At 43.5% G+C, this 20447-nt stretch overlaps 1 protein-coding gene across 3 annotated transcripts in view; it reads left to right on the top strand.

The window, feature by feature from the left end:
* Positions 1-1319: 1319 nt before the first annotated feature.
* The window catches only part of GDPD5 (glycerophosphodiester phosphodiesterase domain containing 5), a 362801-nt gene continuing 343673 nt past the window's right edge, over positions 1320-20447 (top strand). For 2 of the 3 annotated variants that reach the window (XM_075592696.1, XM_075592695.1), the window contains exon 1: positions 1322-1757. The gene's annotated coding sequence lies outside the window, so the exon portion shown is untranslated. Of the gene's footprint in view, positions 1758-20447 lie in introns of all 3 variants that reach the window. The other variant, XR_012800052.1, reaches the window with a different exon arrangement.

Genomic DNA, 20447 nt, shown 5'->3' with positions numbered 1-20447 from the left:
GCGTTCTTAAGACATACTGCAAAATCCTTTCCTAAGGTCTGGGAGCCCTGGGTGATGCTTAGGGATATAGATCTCCAGGGTTCTTTACATAGGGCTCAAGGGCAACGGCGAAGTTAGAAAGGGGCATAGAGATTGGGTGATTGTATAATCAAAGCCAAGTCGTGACCCCCCTCCTGCATGAGGACAGTGGCAAAACTACCATCCCGCTAAACACGACAATGCGTGGGTCCTGGCAGATGCAGGGGGCTTGGCCGGCGCTGGAAGTTGGGCCCAGCAAGAGGTTGGACCCAACTTCTGAATCCGGCTGCCTGGGCCTCAGTTTGCTCCAACCCACTCCCCCTCTGCCGGAGTCCTGATAGGCGCCAGAAGTTGGGCCCAACCGGTATTCAGGTCCAACTTCTGCATCCACCCGCATTGCCCAAGCTACACCGACGCGGGACCGGAGGTAAATTCTGGGGTAGGGGATTGAGTGTGTGAGAGACACTCTGCTTTTTTTTTTTTAAACTAATACATATATACGTACTTGTAAATCCTATTACCACATTCTTTGGAGGTTTTTTTCTTCTTTAACAATCTTTATTTAATCTCTTTGTGATAGGAGTGTTTGTGGAACCCTGTACCCGTGGCACTTTGTCAATCCACGTATTTTGACGTGTATGTTTCTTGTAAAGCAACTCCGATGGGTTTGCAACCAAACAGTTTAAAGTCAACGTAGAAAAGTGTAATCATTAAACATCGCACAGAGGGAGGATTGAGTGTGAGGGAGGGGATTGAGTGTGAGGGGGGGGGGGGCGTTTGAGAGTGAGGGAGGGGGGATTGAGTGTGAGGGGGGGTTGAGAATGAGGGGGGGGTTGAGAGTGAGGGAGGGGGGATTGAAGGTGAGAGTGGGGGAGGATTGAGTGTGAGGAGAGGGAGGGGATTGAGTAAGAGTGGCGATCAAGTGTGAGGTGGACGGGGAGATTTAGTGTGAGAGGTTGGATCGAGTGTGACAACAGTACACAAGAAATGATAACAGAATAAGTGCATCAAACATAAAAGCAGATAATATAAAAAATGGAATCTCTTCCCCGCAGAGCTTACAATCTAAATAGTATTTAGGAGACTGGTTGTTAAGTGCCTCTGTGTGTACAGTATACTGTATGTATATCTTCTACCTACATAGTTGTTGTGACTGCCCTTTAAATTCCATTCCATGCCGGCGGACTGTCCTGTCACTGGCTCTTTAAAAGCAGGCTGTGAGATCCAGGGCAGGGCGTGGCTTTCTCTCTGGCTTATTACTGCTCCAGCTGGGGGAGAGGCGGTCCCTGTGCATCCCTCCCCTCTCAGTGTTATAACTCACAGTGAGACATTACAGCGGGGCTTCCTGCACACAGCCCTGCTCTGCCACAGCCTGTGCACTGGGAACCTACAAACCTGGATCGCAGAGCCCGTGTGTGCTTCTCCTCTGCATACATTGTAGCAGGCTGCTGCTCCCAGCCCTTGCAGGGCGGGCTCTCCTTCATCCCCACATCAGCTGATGTGTTTTCCAGCCCCCCCCCCTTCCCTGGGTTCTTCTTTCTCTTTGCTCCTGACTGTTTTTAAAGTGTGGGAGTGGAGGCTCTCCCACTGGTAATCCACTGCCCCGACCCACCATTGGAAAGGAGAGGGGGAGATCCTGTGACTTTGGGTGAGCCCCACACCCTGGGAGTAAGGGGCAGGAGGATTTTGCTGTGGGGTTTATAGTGGAAAGTTGGTCCCAGAAGATCTGCTGTGTGGGGGTAAGTGCTGGTGCTTTTATTGCCTCTTGTGCGAGTGACTGGTTATTGTCATGCTCCTTACCTACTCAGGTGGGAATGTAGGGTATCAGGTGACATCCCATGGGGGCACCCCCTGCCCCTCTCCCATGTGCATCACTCCCATACTGTAGCAGCATGCTTCATGCCTGTACTTTGTTTAACCTTTTTTGCCAGCCGATGTACTTATGAAATCAATATAATGGTCTATTGTTTTTGGCTATGCGAATAGGTGAAGGGAAGGAATACAAGGCAGGGAGAGGTGGGTGGTATGATGAGACACAAAAAAACTCTATAAGCCATGTTAACATAGCAAAAGGAGCCGATGATTCCTTCACCATTCCAGCCATACCCCACAGGACAAGGCATTATATCCCCCCCTAGATACTCCCTACCTTTTTATAGGGTGCATAGTAAAAATGGGGGGGAGGTGTCAAGAACTGAGCAATGTGTATTTGTCCTCCAATGTAGTAGAAATATATATTTTGAACCTGCTCTTCTGCACTATTTAATTTTAGCCTCTTCTCCTTCACCCTTTACCTTTATTCCCTTAACGCATATTCTCCTCCCTCATCAAGTTATGCTGTGTCTGTATAGTATGTGTACGGTGGAGGGTTTTTTGTCACTTTTTTTTTACCTACCATAACTTGACTAATGTGTGGTAGATACCTATCCAAGCTTCAAATTGCAAAGCCAGTATAACCAGCCTCACGCTGATGAGACCCAAAAGATTGAAACAGCTGTCTGTGGGTAGGTTTACTGGCTATGTATCTTAACCCAGGCTGTGCAGAAAAGCTGTGCTATGCAGCAAGCATAAGCTTATAGGGGTCCATGTCAAAACGGATTTGAAGCAAAAGGTGGCCCTTTGTGATCATTTACATGTTATTTCCCAGAATCCCTTACTGCAGTGGAAGCACGGTATGCTGGGTGACAATGTGAAAGGCAGGGTTGCAGACCAGTCTGAGACATGCAAATGAGCACACAGTAATATTTCCATTATTTATATATATATATATATATATATATATATGTATATATATATATATATATATATGTATATGTGTGTGTGTGTGTATGTATGTGATACTAAAAAGGTATATCTGATGGTTATCAGTTACTGTACGTGGTGTTTTGTCAGTGGTTAAGATATGTCAGATATGGGATGCATCAGTCCTACTGACAGTGACACTGTCCACGTGCTGTAAATGCCAGTGTAGTCTAGAGGTGGCTGTGTCACAAGCACATGGGGAAGCTTATCTGACAACGCTGTATCTGGACTTCAACCTCTGCTCTAGAAAGCATCGCAATATTGCTTTGTGCTTGTACGATAATGATCCTCGCTCCTTGCGTCTCTGTATCTGGGTTTCAATAGACGCAGAAATATTTTTGATCCTCTGTACATGATTGTTTTCAGTACTTCAAATCCACGTGCAGGATTATCCGCTGCTAGAAATTGAGCTGCCAGAGAATAAGGTGAAGCTCAAAGCACATCACAATGAAGTCAGCACTGATCCCACTGTAAAGCTGCTGTCTGTACCAGAACCTCCGGCCCTTCTGTATTCTCCTTGGTCCGGGGCTAGTGTTTGTCTTGGGGGATATTAAAATCCCCATCCCTAATCTCCGGTAGATCTCGAATGTAGTGACGAGGTATTGCATAATCTTTTGTGTATCTACATATTATACACGTATGTAGGGGTGTGTATACTGTATATACATACACGTGTACGTACGTGTCCTAACAGGGATCACGTCAACATTTGTATCGCTTATAAACTTACAGCTATTATAATATGTTGCACTGCACCATGAAATGTGTTGGTGACTTTTCCGTGCATTGTCTAGCAAGGATACTGTGTGTGTGTGTGTGTGTGTGTGTGTACACACACACACACACACACACACACACACACACACACACACACACACACACACACACGTTTGCCCCTAGTAAACATTCTGTTGTCTTTGTCGTGCTGGAGCTCCATTGAAATAAATGGGAATAAATCTTCTCCAGCACAGGGAATCAATTGCACAGCATATTGGTGCAAATGTATCAAACCCAGCATTTTTGCGTTGCTCCAGTGTTGCAGTTGGGAGACTGATGCATAACCAGCATGGAATAGAATGTCTCTGTGAGGGCTGTTTCTAGCAGTGGAAATTGATGTTTTGGAATTAAATTGACCCTTTGGCTGCCAGATGGTAAACATTGATAGTCGCTGGGAACATGTGGGTCGTGGTATTACAGTCCTGTTATTTCCAGCTGGGTTTGTGAACTTTTTTCCACCAGAGAAAACTTGCTACGTTAATCTGTCGGATGTTCTCCAGGGCAGAGTGAGTTGACGTGAGCTGGGATATTTCGGACTCCATCTCTGGCTGCTAACTCCTTTTATTACAGTAGATTTGAGTCCTGCCTGTGTACACTGGAAAGGAGCACTTGCTGTAGTGTATACATAGGACAGGTGGTTCTGCGAATTCGACAAGTATGACAAATTGTGCACAAGAATGCAGACGAAGCTGCCCGCTGGCGGTTATAAACTTTGCGGTTGTTGGCTTGCACACTGTTTTTTTAGTGACTCCTTGTAATTTCTTCCCAGCGGCCCCTTAGGCAGGATAAAAACAAGCAAAAATCGAACATGTTTAGGCAAGTTCTCATATATACTGCTATTTTTAACTTGGTGAAACCCTTTTCCGTGTATGTATATATGAAAACAGGACAGGCACTCCAAGAGCCAAAGGTGCAATTTATTCCTCAACGTTTCTGCTCCCAACAGAGCCTTTATCAAGAGCTCCGTTGGGAGCTGAAACATTGAGGAATAAATTGCACCTTTGGCTCTTGGAGTGCCTGTCCTGTTTTTTCTTCTGAGATTTGCTGACACCTGGACGATTTGCACCCTAGTGGTGTGGTGTGTGTGTGTTATATATTTGCCAATAGAGGAAATAAAAACCGACGTGTTGCCGTTCTCCTGGCAGCTCGCGCGTTAAAGCTTAGTAATTATACTCTCTTCCATTTTTGCGCTGTATGAAAGAGGTCACCCTGATTCATTTGGTGGAGCTGTGAGGTTACTGGCTATTAGTGCTGTTAATCATGCTAACATAAGGCTTTGCAAATGCACTGCAGACGCCCTCTCCTCCTCCTGCAGGATGTGTGCTTAATGACTACATGTGTAAGTGCCAGTTGTACAGCGCATCTGTAGGCTATTATTAGGTATACATTGATCCAGACCGACTTGGGTGATGTGCTAGGTTTCCAGTGGTATTTGTGATTCCATTTATTAAAACTACAAACTGTGCCAGGATGTTTAGTTTGTAATGTAATTTCCAAAGCAGTAATATTAATGGGGGGAGGGGGTCCACCTTTTTGACCATTCATCAAAATACCAGTTTTGGGGAAATTCCATCATTCATTCAGGGTTAAGAGTCGCAGTTAAGGTTTTGGTTATGAACCCACAAGTTTGTGGCTTCTTGGCAACGTAAGACACTTGCTAACTTGTGGGGAACTTGGCAAGTCACTTTATTTCACTCAGGCACAAAAAATACACTGTAAGCTCTTCAGAGCTGGATTTGACTATGTCCAGCATTGCGTTAACCTCTAGATTGCTGGCATTTCTGCACCTCGGACTTAACGATCACTGGGCTCGGATCCTCTGCCCTCATCGGAAGACGTCGTGTTCAGATCCGTGTACACCAGGGGTGGCCAACTCCATTCCTCGAGGGCCACTAACAGGTCAGGTTTTCAGGAAATCCCTGCCTCGGCACAGGTGGCTGTCATTGACTGAGCCACCTGTGCTGAAGCAGGGATATCCTTGAAACCTGACCTGTTGGTGGCCCTTGAGGAATGGAGTTGGCCACTCCTGATGCACATGGATCTCAAAGTTGCCAACCAACGCCACCATGCAAAAAAATAACCATCCTGCTCTTAGAAACACAGGCGCCATGTGCTGAGCATTGTGCTATGTTAACAGCAGGGCGCTAAAGGAGTTGCATTACCACTATTCAACCATGATCTCTAATGGGAAGTTTTATAGTCCTTCTTCTGAATTTATCCTCGCGATCTAAAAATGTATCGGCCAACGGCAGCATGTCTTTTTTGCTTGGGACAGGGGTGAGAAGGATCAAGGAGGGGCATAATGGTATCTGCTCTTTTTTCTTTGGATGAACCCTTGTAAGTTTCGGGTGAAATCCGTATAATCTCCAAGGCCTTGACCCTTTTGGGTGCCCCTGGATGTGGCCACTATGTCATGGGTCTGGCACTCCGGGGGCCCTATGATGTCATGGCTACACTATGCCCTTGTGTTCTTTTTCCAGTTGAGGTCGCGTTTTACGCCCTATGTGCGGAACGCGATGGGAAATGGAAGAGGACTACTCGTCTGTTTTCGGATTGAGTGACTCCGTGGTCGCCCTTAGGCGCTGTCACGTGATCGGGATTTTGCCAGAAAGGGCTAAGGCTGCAAAATTATTGTGAGCTCTATAATACAGGGTCTAAATAATCCTATGTCCCGTATACACATTTAATCCTCATTTTATAATGGTTGGAAAGGTGCAGCATTAAGTACAAGAATGAACCTGGGTGTCTGTATCTGCCTCTCAGAATTGTCTCAATTATAGGGAAACAAGTTGTACAAGGATTGGGTAAGAATTCAACGCATAATGTGCAAGTCTAAGTATTAACAACTCCGGTATACTTAAAGGCATCTGTTTTCAAATTGAATCCATGGCCCCACATGAGACACTGGCCTTGGAATGTGTTGCTGACCCCTCCGGCTTTGGAAGTGTTAAATGCAAGTCTCTGTTTGCCAGAATTCTCAGAGAGGTGAAGGATTTTCTCAGCTAAGCGGTTTACAGAGAGCAGAGGGGGCAGTACCGTGACGTCTGTATGGGGGTGTAATGCACTGTGTTACACAGTCACACAAAGGAGGGGTTAAAATAGGTATGCTATTTTTTGTATCAAAGTAAACGGCTGTAATCCGTCACACGTGGAGGAGGAAATCATTCCTTGTGGATGAAATGCTGTGAGTAGCTATGTGGCTGATCCTATACACTTCCTACATGGACCATGGCCCCTTGCAGACGCACTAACCAGAACACCTTCCTACTGTCCTCTTAGATTGTAAGCTCTTCGGGGCAGGGACTCCTTTTCCTAATGTTACTTTTATGTCTAAAGTGCTTATTTCTATTGTGTTACAGGGGCGCAATCAGATTGTGGGTTGCGGTGCCGTGATGGCGTGTTGTCATGGCAACGTGTCGCCATGATGCCATGATACAGTAGAGGCAACGTTTATTCTAACATTTGCCGTAAACTAGCCGGGTTACATTCTGGGTATGTGCTGGGTATGTGCTGGGTATGTGCTGGGTATGTGCTGGGTATGTGCTGGGTATGTGCTGGGTATGTGCTGGGTATGTGCTGGGTATGTGCTGGGCTAGTTTGAGGCATGTTTAAGGCATTTCTGCATTGACTAACGACCCATAGGATTAACACAGCAGGGATCCCTGGCATTCCAATTCAGTTTGAATGGGACTGCCAGGGACCCCCGCTGTTAATCTGATAGGCCATTAATCAATGCAAAAATGCTGGGGCTAGTTTAAGGAAATGTATTCAGAATGTACCTGGGTGTACCTGGGTCTTTTGGGGAATTGCCACTGGTTTTTGTTAGAATAATCGCTGCCTCTACTGTAAGTTCCATTGCTGCGGGGAAGATTGCGCGGGCCTCTGTAAGCGCGATAGCAATTCTTTGGGGGTGCAAATGCACCCTTGCACTCCCCCCTGATTTTGCTACTGTTATGCTATTGTCACGTGCATTACTCCTATGAGGTGCTATGTACATAGATGGCGCTATATAATATATACCCTGTTCACTTACTGTATGTAACTGTATTTGTAACCATGTACCATTTGTCATTTTAACTCTATGCCCAGGACATACGTGAAAATGAGAGGTAACTCTCAATGTATTACTTTGTGTGTGTGTGTGTGTGTGTGTGTGTGTGTGTGTGTGTGGTAGTCAGAGGTCAGGATTAACGACAGGTCTGTTAATGAGGCAGAGCCACTTTGGCAATTTTTTTTATTTTATTTATTCTTTTACACATTACGTGTCTTGTTGCTTGGATAAAGATATATATAAAAAAAATTTTTTTTACTGTTTCTGCCTAATTTTTTTCATTTTACACTTAAAAATTTAAAAAATATATTTTTATTTTGTGTGTAATATATATATGTGTAGTGTATGTATATATATATATATATATATATATATATATATATATATATATATATATATATATATATATATATATATATATATATATATATATATATATATATATAATTTTTGTGCAGCAGACAGTTTTGCTTAATGCAGGACTACCCTTGCGTCAGTGATATTGGCTAGTTTTTGTGGCAATTTAATTTGCTATTCTAAAAGCCACTTTTTGATGAGACTCGTTGGATCTTGAGTGCTGGCAAACTCTTTTGTTGAACACTATCTGTTTGACCAATCACAGCATCATCATCATTCCCAAAAAGGAAAGATGTAAATTGAAAATGTGCTTGTAGATACAGCATGAAGCTCCACAGTCTTATTCCAAGAGGTTGGGTAAAGATGGTAAAACACCCAACGCATTATGTTAATGTATTTTTTTTTCTCACAATGATACATTTTTTTTCTTTTTTTCTAAAGGTGCCAAACTTGAATTATTGTTGTAGAGTAAAAAAAAAAAATTACCCGTAGTACGTATCTTTTTTTTTTTTTTTAAACTTCTTTGCTGCTATTGGTTTCTATGTGGGACTGGAACAGCTGGACTGTAATGGGAGTGCATTATTGCTCCATATACCCTCCACTTCGATGGGGAAATGTGGTCAAAACAGCCCGCTATGGCAGATACAGAATAAGCCACTTAGATGGGGAGTGCTTAGGGGCAGAACGCAGTCAAGTTTTATACAGCACATATTGCTATGTAGAAGAAAATAATATCTCCATTGTTTCAGAAGTACAATTACATATCGGCAGCAGATCAATAACAGAAAATAACAGCCATCTTATATTACCGTCCAACAGTACCAGCACAGAAAGAGGTGCTAGAATTACTGCAGAAATGATAGGAAGGACGATTACATCCAAAAGCTTTAAATGCAATACTACTGTATATAGAGCTAGTGTCACATGTTGCAATATTATTACTACTAAAAAGAGATTGCCAAGCGCACCAAAAATAAAGACTGAAATGTGAAAAATATCTAAATGGTAATCCACGCCTCCAACGTTTCGGTGCTGGACATATTGTTACGAATCCTGTGAAGGCTTTGGGTGTGATGGAACAACGGGTCTTGGAATGGGCTCTGACCATGAACTTCTGGATCGATGTACCAGCCGGGAGGACACCGATCAAGGTACAGAAGGAATATAACCTTGCATCTAACACCATCAAACAACTGATATGTAAACATTGGCCAATTCTCCAGGCTGATCCAGTACTGGGTCCTTTATGCATTAATAAGCTATGTTGGCTTGTAATAGAGGTGGGAACCTAGGAGATGCGTTGGTTAAAACTGACCAAGACAAATATGCTATTGAACATTTTTTATGTGGTTGTATTAAATTTAAGGGGAGCTTAGTGTGTACAATTCTATTATTGTTGGACACCTTTTTGTCACCCTAGTGATAGACATTAAACTGCGGATTACCAAAGGATTACATGTGAGACCACACATGTCCTTTACATACTTAAATGCCCTTGCAGGCTTATTTATGCTGGCAAAACTACTCTGCAATTACAGACAAGATTTATTGAACACCGGAGTAACATCAAAAGGGGAGAGGAGAGCACCACCTTGCTGAAGTACTGCAAAGATGAGGCACAATATCGCATCAATGCGCCTTATGGGGATTGAGCATATTTTCCCCCATGGGCAGAAGCGGAGATGTTGATAAATGGCTCCTGCAACGTGAGGCCTACTGGATTTTTTTTTCCACTTACAAGCCTTAAGCCACATGGGCTAAATGACAATTTTGCGCACTCTTGCTTTTTGTAAGTTTTGGGCTTGGTTCAGGATCTATTTTTATCTCACCCTTTTTTGTGGGGTTTCCCCCCCCCCTTTGTCATGTTTTCTTTTCCTGTCGTCGTCTTCCACCCCACCCACCGCCCTCCTTGTCCTCTTTGGAGGTTTGGGTGGATTTACTGACTTTATGTGCCTGTGGTTTTTCTGATCTGCTCTTTCACTTTTAGCACTGCTCCGGACTCTGCTCCGGACTCAGTTTGGTGGTCGCAATGTGTGGAGAGGTCCCTCCTCCATGATGCCTCATTCTGCTGTCTGGAACTTTCCCTGATGCCCAGCATGGCCTTGACGTTTGGGAGAGTGGTGTCATCACGTAGTGGAGCCGTTACACTGGCGCACCGCATGACCTAACGGGCCTTTTGCTCCCGGTGGAGAGTCCGCTATCTCTGCTCGGAAGGTTTTGAGGCTCAATTCCCTTGGCTACCTACAGATGCCCTCTTCGGGGTAACTTTGCTAGAATTCCATCTCTTGTGGACACCTGTCAGACCTGGTGCTACTCTCCATATACCGGTGATTAGAGTCCCTCCCTTAGGCACGGTGTACCACCTTGTGGCAGCTTGGAGTGGGGCCAGCTCTGGACCCTCCAATGGGGCTGGTCTGACTATGCCTCAGGACTACTGCCTGTTGAGTCGTCTTTGGGCATCTGCTGCCTCTCCATGAACCCCCAATGGTGAAATGAGCCATCTCTGTGGGGCACTATCTAATCGGGTTACTGTCCCCCTCTCTATAAAACAATAACCGGGGATACCTATTATATCTCATGAACGTATATACACTATTCACAGTGGGATCTGATCTTCCAGAAGCTTTCGTGTGTGTATATCTGGTGATGTGACAGTCTCCGGGCAGAAGTGGACAGGGCTTAACATCTGCTGAGTCACCCCAGCACCATGTAATGTGAAAGGCGTTTTACTCTGAGGGTGCCCAGACAGTTAATCTCTTAAAGCTATGGTAATCCCAAAGGGGAGTTAAATAGCCAATAACCCCCCCCCCCCTCCCCCTCAACAATTCCAGCAACAAAATAGGTACACTTTAGTGAACCCATAAATGTTGCATAATGACTGAGATTTTAACACATTTCGAGGAGGTGTATACAAATCGGGGAGACAATGTTGATTTCCATAGCTGCCATATATTTGCATTATTTTCATAATGAATTCCTGCCTGAGAGGTTGGATGTAGTTGGAGTTGGATGGAGCTGACAACAAATCTGAGGTGGCAGAATATGGGTATTAGAAGGAATGGGTTTAGAGTAGAATTGGAGATGAATAGAAGGGTGAGGGATGAAGTTGGTAAATGGGGTGTGATAGGGAAGGAGATGGCTTTAAATTTGGGTGAAGACATGAAAGGTGGGGTGTAAGATGTGTGCAGAGGTATGCAATGGAGACCGTTTTTAAGGTGAAATTAAAATAAGGCTTTATTGCGCCTGTCTCTTTTTAACACAGCAAAACATATGAAAACAACAAACGCCTAGACCTGTTTAAGGGCTAATTTACTTCCCCAGTCCCTTTCTCCAGGGCTGGAGGGATAATCCATTACCACCCTCGCTCCCCTGGATAGAGTGAGGTAGGTGACGGCTAAATATGATGGTTGGGGGGTGGTGGTCTGATATGTGGCAGCTCATAGATTATGAGCAACCAACAGCCACATTATTTGTATGTCTTGGCAAGACATAAGAAGCAAATCCTGGAGAAGGCTTATCGTTTCAGGTCCCTGGCCAGGCAAGTTGTGCAGGGTCTTTCAGTCAACTGGGCACTTTCTAGAGTGGCACCTTGGCTTACTGTGTGCAATATAATATTAATGTGTATATTTTTATTTATAAAGTGGTAACAATGTTAGCCACACTATTAAGGAAGAGACACGCATGTTCTCATACATTGCACCAAGTATACGTCCATGAAGTGGAATGTTGGGAATAAGGAATCCCTGCGCCCAAAGAGCCTACAATCTGTAAGGTATCCTGGGAGTAGAGACTGAATTGAAAGAGGTTAGATGCACCCATAATATAAAGGTGAAGTCAGACCATTAATTTGGTGAAACAAGATCAAGTGCGTAATGTTTTGGGGTACAAACGGCCCCTTCAGGTGCAATAGAGTAGAGGCTGTAGGAGTACAAAAGGTGGAAATAGTGGGGTATAGTGCCTAGCAAGCAGAAGGTGGGATTTCAAGTGGGACATTAAAATGGTTAGGGGTGGTGCTTGGGGGATATGGAGGGAAGGGATTTCCTGAGATGGGTAGAGGTTTCAAGCAAGTAGATATGAGTGATATAGACAGACAAAGCACCAGAGACGAGCAGTGATTTGTAGGAAGAGATCAGAGCAGGCAAAGAATGAGAAGAGGAATATAAATACTTGGATGTTGGATAGAAAACTTTTTTTTTTTTTATAATTCATACAAAATGCAATACAGGGAGCGCAATGCTCAATAGTGGGATAAAGCACTCCCGGCCGGTCAGTAATGGTCTGATAACCATATGCAGTTAATGGTTATGATCAATAGAACTGCAGGCTGGAGTTCTCAAAAAGGAAACCTAAGGAGAACATAGCATAACACCATTTAGTAGACAATGTCAGCACAGGGAGGGTCTGTCCCAGTCTGTCACTGCACATGATCATCACCTTTTTATTCTCATTCAATTGCACCTTTTATAATTCATACAGAATGTAATTGAAAGCTAACATAAGAAATTCAAGAGAAAGGAAGCAGGGACTTTAATAAGTATTCTAATAGCAGCATTTGTAATAGGTTGTGAAGAGAAAGTTGTGAGACTATTATGGTTGAAGTCCAGATAGACCAGAATGAGCACATGTGCTGGGGTTTTGGTTCCAGAATGAGCGCATGCGCTGGGGTTTTGGTGCTAGAATGAGAGAGAAAGTAATGGAGCATTTGATCAGAACACAGTGAAGAGCCGAGCTATTTCTGTGTGTATACATACAGTATATCATTAAACAAAGAGTAGTCCAGCACACACTGTCTGTAGAGAATAGAACAAATGAACGGGATAATGCCAAAGAAAATGGGATTTAATGTGTAACACAAACCACCAATACCAGAACCACATACCCTACATCAAGAAATGGTAGAAAGCAATAAACAATCAATAAAAATAGGCAAAAATAGGAGTAAGTGAGGGGGTGGATAATGGGGTATGTGCACAGAAATACAATAAAGGGACAAGACAAGACTCTGGGAAAGTGTCTCCCATAGATCAAAAGAATTTAGAGTCGAGCAATAGGGGGGCCAGGTTAGAGGTAAAGGAGACTCCCATCCTTTGTCAAGGGGGGGTGGGGGATCACCCTGCATCAACACCAGGATGCAGAGCCCAACCGTATAGTCACATACCTCAGAGTACAGAGCAATAGAGTAGGACCAGCATCAGACCATATTGAGGTTAATACAGAGATAGTGTTAATGACACATACCGCACAGGGGGCAGGTACCTGGGCAAGGTGGACTACAAATAGCAGCCCATATTGAGATCCTTGTTCATGCCCAATGGAGTCATGGTTCTTCACAGCCGCCCCCAGCACTTGACAGGAGCAGGACTGCTGAGTTCCATTTAGACTGACTGTGGTTTGCATTTCTTGCCTCATACTATTTATCCTGCTCCTTTTGGGTTCTCTCTTGTTTGCCATTATCTTGGTTGTTCATTTGTACCTTAATCTACTATTTGTGTGGGGGTTGTTTAGTCTCTAATTGGGACCTGTTCTTGTTGTGGGTCTGGGGGACAGGGAAGTACCCCTCTGTTCTATTGGAGCGAGGGGGAACGGGCCTGACGAAGGGGTGTTCCCCGAAACGTTGCCCCCCTGCTGCTTCCCCACTATTGTACCCACCTGTGTGTTGTCCTGTCCCTTTATTGTATTTCTGTCCACGTACCCCATTATCCACCCCCTCCCTTACTCCTATTTTTGCCAATTGTTATTGATTGTTTATTGCTTTCTACCGTTTTTTGATGTAGGGTATGTGGTTCTGGTATTGGTGGTTTGTGTTACACATTAAATCACATTTTCTTTGGCATTATCCCGTTCATTTGTTCTATTCTCTACAGACAGTGTGTGCTGGACTATTCTTTGTTTATATGTATTAGAGGAATTGGATCCTCTTTAGTCCTATGCACCCTGCATTATTTCTACTGTTCAGTGAGTTCTGATACAGTATATCATTATTCATAGTGTTCATGTAACAGCAGTGTAAGAAATCCCCTGTGATAAAGATACACAGCTACAGTAGACATGGATTTTATTCTTTGCAGACAAATTGTGCATACCACACATTTTATAAGAGTAATTATCTGGACTGTCAGTACAGTGTAATGTAAACACTACTTGTCATATGCTTTAAACGTGCACTCTGATTAAAAAGAAAAGTTAAACTCTAACAGTTAACACATTTTCATTATTTTTGTTATACTTGTCTGCTGTAGCACTTCAGAGATCTTATTTTGTATTTGTATTTTTTTTATTTAAATTTTTTTTTTTTTTAAATAATTTTGATCTCTGCTTTCCTGTTCACTTTTGTCAGATCCATGCCACCATTATCAGGAATTGGGTTAATGATTGTCTTGCTTGGGTCATTGACATCTCTGGAGATTTTGCTGTAGTGGTTTGTTTAATGCCGACCTTTTTAAATGGGATTTCAAGGTCGCACGCTAGAGAGCGAGAGATTTCGCAGTAATGTGACTGGGACTATCGGTGTTCTAGTGATTTGCTTTGATATCCCCTGTACAGATGTGCAGTTCTCCTGCTTCAGTTTGTGAATGTTTGGGCAAATGTATTTAGAAAATTCTCACTTTGACAAAATATTTGTGCCAATGTTTATCAGAATTTACTTTTTTTTTTTAAAGTACAAACTAAATATTCACATTGTCTGTGGCTGGTTATGTAAAAGCAATAGAATTATTATTTTATTTTTTTTGGTTGGGAAATCGGCACCATTATTGAAACCACTGAGTAGGTTTACTGGCTACGTACTGTGCTTGAAAAGCCGTGTAACATGGCAGGCATGAGCTTATAGGGATCCATGTTTCAAATGGATAAGTAAAGAGTGACACATTGCTCGTTTGCATGCCATTACCCAGAATCCCTGGCTGCAGTTGAAGCACTGCATGCTAAGTGATAATGGGGGGGGGGGGGGAAAGCCAGGTTGTACACCAGTATGAGACATGGGTGTGCTCCCAAGTGGAACTTATATTTGCTGAGCACCATTTTTCTATGACTTCTCCGTTCTCCCACAGGTTACTGGACTCAGACCAGTGCGATTACCAAGCCCTGGAATAGAAATGTCTGCAGAACGTGTTGTCAAAGGACATTTTAGCACCTGTCATTGCTGCACTGGGCTGTAGCAGATTACTTGCGTAAGATACACATTAGAAGTACCGGAATACCCTGCATTAGCGTACGCAATGGGACCGGAGCATGTATGTAAAGCGAAAAATGTATTTAAAGTGAAGCACTACCTTTTGTCCACCTATTGATGTATGTTCTGTACTGCAATCGTCATATACAGTACGTGCATAATTGATGTAAATACGCATTTATAGCAGGCTCTATAGTCTCCCCCTTTGCGCACAGCTTCGGTACAGGTAGGAAGCCGGTATTGCTGTTCAGGACGTGCTGACAGGCGCGAGCGTGAGCTGACGTTTGCCTATTGGGCGATATGTCCTTACTCGCGAGTGTACTTAAAGTGAGTGTCCTTAAACCGGGGTATGCCTGTAGCATGTCCTACTGAACATACAGATGTAAAATCTTGTCCTTTTGCCCTGACTTTCAACACCAGTACTTTTGCAGTCCCCTTGAAGTGTTTAGAAGTGCTTAATGATGCATCGTTAGATGTAATTGCCAGATTAGACAGGCTTTTCCCCCCTCTTCTAAACAGCACATCAATAAAAACATTTAGCCCGCGATTGATCTCCATTTCCCAAGAAGCCAAAGACGACTTCTCTTATTTTAGTCAATTCAGAATATAAACACGATGCAGAATGTCCAGGAGAATTGCGATTGAAATGAGAACTTCTTGCCGCCCTTTTCCTTCATGATGCACTTGCTACATATTGTTTAGCAAATGGGTGTAGAAGTTTTGATGGCGGGGTTTACAGTACCACTAGTTTTTCACTTACAAATCTGCAGTTCTTAATTTTTTATTTTACAGCAAGAAAAACATTAAAAAAAGATTTTCTTTTATAGAAGATTTTGTATTTATTTTGAGCAATTTGCGAGAGCTTTGCCCCAGTGTTTATTACTGAGGGATTTTAAGATGCTGTCCCACTACCTTCCCCTAAAAAAATCTCCTGTAGACCTGTTCATGTAATTGACTCATTTACCAAACAAGACTTCTGAAATAATGCTTGAAGCAAACATTTGGCTATTTTTGTTTTTTAGGTCATTAAAAAAAAAAAGGCTCTTGAATGAAATTGTATATATGTATGTCCCTTCATCCAAAGGAAAGGTTCAGAACCCTCTTGTTCCCAAATGATCCCCGGCACAGGTCCGAGCCATACATGACCTAATAATGAGGGACGTGGACAGCGGAGAGATGCAGAATACTGAACATAGCAGTCAGTGCCGGCTTGATGGTGGTGCCTGTGCACCGAGCCCTGCGGTTAGAGGCCCGCGCGATCACCCCACAAGTTTAATTACGGGGCGAGGCTGCCTCTTGCCTTCTCGGACGGCATCTCCTCCTGCAGGGTCCCGCCGTCATGGCTCCTTGACATTGTTTGACAGGATGCCCTGTGGCGCCGCGTTGCTATAAACGGGACGCCACATGGCACCGCGACATCATGTTGTCATGGCAATGTGATGCCATTTGATGTCGCGGGGCCCCACGCATTTTCCTGCACCCAGTCCCTCAAACATCCCAGCTGGGCTTGATAGCAGCACACCGAGGAGAAAAAATGAGTAATACGCTACAGGATATAATTAAACTTGGATATTTGTATTGGTGTTTCTCGATTTTGTAATACTAAATTAAAATACCATTATTACCTTGCATTACACCTGCCTTTTCACCCGTTTTCTTATCTGGGTAATGACTTCAGTTTTAGTCTAGCATGTGACAGCATATTTACCAGTAATAGTAAGGAGGTGCGTGAGCGGAAATAATGAAGCAAGAGGTTCAGCTGAACATCTGACCCACAACTCGCCTCTCTACACGGGGGTTCCTTCCTTGCTTTGTTTCCCAAAGTCTGGGCTTTTTGTGGTTGCAGTGTTAGAGCTGCAGTCCCATTAAGCAACCTACACTAGAGCGTTAAAGTGCTAAACCACGCAACATCTTCTCTACATTTTTTTTTTGTTTCAATATTTCAGATTTTGTCATTTGCACAGTAGTTCACTCGCTGTATTCACCTCTTCCACCTCTTGGGAGGATTCACCATACTTTTTTATGAATAATTCCTTTATCACATTGCCCTGCCACCCTTCAGAGCATGCCCTCTTGTTTTTAGCATGTTGTTACCCCAATAATGACACGCATTGTGTATGGGGAAAAACCAAGCCACATCTTTAATTATATTTTAATCTGCGTTTCACCAACTCTTCATTACAACCTGCCAGTCGGCCCGACTGTTGTACAGAACCCCCAGCAGCATCACTATGACTCCTGCTTCCCATACCAGGCATAGCAGAATTATTCCAACCAGCCCCATTGAGGGCGCCATTATATCGGTATGCTTATACCCAGTGTTCGACAAACCTATACATTTGCTCGCCCCGGGCGAGTGGATTTAACCCCCGGGCGAGTAAATATTGGCCCAAGCAGCACACGTTTGGTACTAGGTGGCGAGTAGATTTTTTTGTGTGGCGAGTAGATTTTTTGGTGATTTGTCAACCACTGCTTATACCTCTTGGTTGCTCCGGGCCTGGCAGGCCCACCATACACCTACTGCAGTGACCTCCTATAACTAAATACATATTGGTATCGTAATGTCTGTCTATGCATTTTTTTTCTTTTAAGAGCACATCATAACCGTAACCTAACAATTATAAAACCCAAATACATATACTGTTGCGGCCGCCTTTATTCTACTACTTATCCGGATAAATGCGGGGCTTTTCTCCGTTTCTATCGGAGTTTCCCGCATGGCGGCCGCATCAGATAAGCGCTAATGGCGCTTATCATTGAAAGCGCCCGCGGCGCGGGAAACCAGACGAAAAAAAGCCGCGTGCCGCCGCGTTTTTAAAATCCCGCGGTGGCAGCCGCAGGAGGATAAAGGCGGTCGCCACTGTAGGGAGGGTCGGTGGGGATCTTCTCTCTCTGGTGGGCTGCATGGAAAGTGGAGTCTTTCTCGCTCTCTCCTCCTTTTCCTCCTCCTCCTCCTTTTCCTCCTCCTCCTTTTCCTCCTCCTCCTTTTCCTCCTCCTCCTTTTCCTCCTCCTTTTTCTCCTCTTTTTCTCCTCATTGCATCACCAGCTCCTCGCTCCGGCCTAACTCCCATGGCCGCAGGCGTGGAGCTGAGGGAGGCAATTCCTTTTAGCACCAGTAGGGAGGGGGAGAAGAGGCCCGCCACTGCCTGAGTGCAGGGGGCCGACTTTTCTCTTCGTACTTCCATATTGTATTTTGTTGAAACCCTTTTGGTTTCCATCATATCCCACTCTCCCCTATCTCCTCCAAGCTGTACATATTATGACGCTCAAGTCTTTTCCTGATAAATTTGTGCAGTGTAAACAATGCACCATTTTAGTAGCCCTTCATATAAGGAAATTAAATAAATTGGAGATTGTGCCTTCTCTGAACTTAACCATATAGGTCTTGATGAGATTGTATCAGTTATCTATATAGTGGTATCACAACCTCTCTTTATTTTTCTAGTGTTTATTCCTATACAACCCTGCTAGCTTTCCCCATTGCTTACTTTAAAGTCAAGAAGATGGATACTAAGCCAAAGGTAGATTAGAAGAATGGTAAAGTGTGGCAACTACAATTTTTAATGGCACAAAGTGCAATATCATGCACTTGGGTTAAACAAATACAACAAGGTAGAATACATAATTAATGGCGCCATAAGGATAACTACAGAGGAAAATGGCCTGTGAGTCCTTATTTTCAAGTCTGTCTGTTTAAATAATATGGGGGAGGGAAGGATACCCCCTCAACCTCTGATGCATAGATGGATGGGTCCACTAGGGGAAGTATTACAGGCAAGGAGATGGATACTAAACCAAAGGGTCTCTCCATATGCGTATGCAAGAAAAATCCCTCAAGGTGCACTTGCTAATCTATCAAATGGCAGCAAATCTATGTAGCAAAGGACCATAGTGCTGGTAAACATTTGCCAAAACCACACTTTCACACCCAATGGCTGTCGAACAGTTTGTTCCTTTGCTGCATTTGATAGATCAGCGTGTGTACATTATTGGGGACTTTTTCCTTGCCTACTCGCCTCTTATGGAGAGACCCTTTGGCTTAGTATCCATCTCCTTGCCTGTAATACTTCCCCTAGTGGACCCATCCATCTATGCATCAGAGGTTGAGCGGGCGTCTTTCCCTCCCCCATAATTTATTATTTAAAATGACTCCCAGGCCCCTTTCCTCCATAGTAGTTATCATTATGGCGCCATTAATCATGTATTTAACCTTTTGGGGACTTGTGTAACTCCAGTGCATGATATTGCACTTTGTTCCATTATATTGTAGTTGCCACACCTTCTCAACCATTCCTCTAATCTCCCTAAATCATTATAATTTCATTGTGTTTAATTCCGGAGATGATGGAATGGCCAGCGATTTCTAGTCTATGCCTCTTGGGGAGCATGTAAAAGTTGCCTGTAGATGGATAGTTGGGAATGAGTTTGAAGATTTGTGTGTTCTGGGGAAGACTGTATTGGCACCCTTAAGGAAGGTGCTTTTCATTAATTATGACTATTTTAGCATTTTCTGTGTCCTTCCTGGATATCCTCCCCCGAGTATCCCCGAGTATCTTCCCAGTGTTCTCTTCACGGATATGTTTTTGTTAGATCAGCTGTGCTACTTGTGATCTGCAGGTTACTCTGAAACTTCCATAGTAAAACTTGAGCTGTTTGGCACATTGCCCAAGATCTGCTGTTTCCTTGGAAAATGAAGAGAAGCTGGAGAGAACTAACCCCTTCACTGAAAGCACAAGTCATAGGCATACGCTAGCAGTTATTAAGCTCGCTTGCGTACCACTACAACAATTCAAAAGTTCCTGCAGTTTGTGCGTGTCAAAGCCGAAGTACATATACTTGATTTGAATACTTATATTTGTCCCTGGTTAGATTTAGTTTTGGATTTTATTATATACTTGGAGTTCCTTTTTAGTATGACTATTTTAACTTTTTGCTCCTGTTAAACCTCTTTTTCTGCAGCCACGGTTTTGTGTGGGGTTTGTGATTTCGATTTAGTGGTGATGCTGTCTGTTTTGTAGACACTGGACCATACAGTAGGTTTAGGTTGTCTGTTTGCAAAGCTCTGGTATATATTATTCGTAGCCAGAGATGAACGGCCTGGCATGATTGACAAATTTATCTTCCCGCTAAGAAAAAATGTTTTACAGTCAATATGACTTAGCTGGTCTGCTTACAAAGTAATTATGGTGCCAATATTAGGTAAACATAGAGACCAAAGTTCACTTGGATACAATATATCTAAAAAAAGAATCAATTCGTATACGTTGTGT

Source organism: Ascaphus truei, chromosome 3 (assembly GCF_040206685.1).
Source record: "Ascaphus truei isolate aAscTru1 chromosome 3, aAscTru1.hap1, whole genome shotgun sequence".
NCBI classification, from domain to species: Eukaryota; Metazoa; Chordata; class Amphibia; order Anura; family Ascaphidae; genus Ascaphus; species Ascaphus truei.
This window is presented reverse-complemented; position numbering and strand designations above follow the sequence as displayed.